Raw genomic sequence first — 1,019 nt, 5'->3', positions numbered from 1 at the left:
ACGAAAAGTTACAAATCGAATTTTTGAGAAAAGTCTCAATATAGCGATATAGTTTATTGGTTAGTTCCCTTGGAGCACTAAAGAAATGAAGCTAAGTGATTAGAATTGATATGGATTTATGTGCAAGCAGTTACACGATAACCATATTCTAATCACACTAGGATGGTTAGAGAACCATCTTGGCTATATTATTTAAGGAGAATATCTGCTAGATACGCTCTAGGCAGTAGAACAATGAGAGATTTACAACAAAAATTGAGTACACTTGCAATTTTGAAAAATGCAAGAAGGAAGGGATGTTATTAGGATTCGGTTTTATGAATTAGAGGAACCATGGTAGTTCGATCCAACAACCAAAGGTCTTATCCCTGCACACTGTGAGGACAGTGGGAGTGATTCCATGTAACACCCCCATACTCCGAGTGCCTTACCAGGACCACTCAGGTATGAAGACATCACCATCTCGGTTGCCCGAGGTATGATAATCAAATAGACAAAACAGAAACAACATTTATTATAAGTAATTTAATGAATAAGTACAATCCTCGAAACCAAACTGAAAGTACAATACATTATTCCAAACTATCTGTTCTCAACTGAAATGTAAATAAATACTAAACTACAGCGGAAGACTCTATCGTCATGTCGTGGCCATCCCAAGCCTATCCCAAGATCATCTCTATACCTGTTCAATATCTGCTCACCATCCCCGAATGGATCACCGCAGGTTTTACAAAACAACACCGGGGTCAGTACTAATCACACAATCAATATAGATAACAACAATAAGACAAACAAACAGCTGAACACACACACACCACCAACTCCCATCATCTCAATATCGATCGTCCACTTTGGACTAGTCCCGCCGCGATGGGGGACGCAGCCGTTCCCACCTAAGCCCCGCTCATCGTACGAGCGATAACCCTGTCCATTAATGTGCACATCCCCTTTCGTGGCGGGTTCCACGAAGGGCGAAACTAGGGCGTGAGATCACTCCCGCAAGTGACCCCACTCAG

Source organism: Silene latifolia, chromosome X, assembly GCF_048544455.1.
Source record: "Silene latifolia isolate original U9 population chromosome X, ASM4854445v1, whole genome shotgun sequence".
Classification (NCBI taxonomy): Eukaryota; Viridiplantae; Streptophyta; class Magnoliopsida; order Caryophyllales; family Caryophyllaceae; genus Silene; species Silene latifolia.
Note: the sequence above shows the minus strand (reverse complement) of the source record.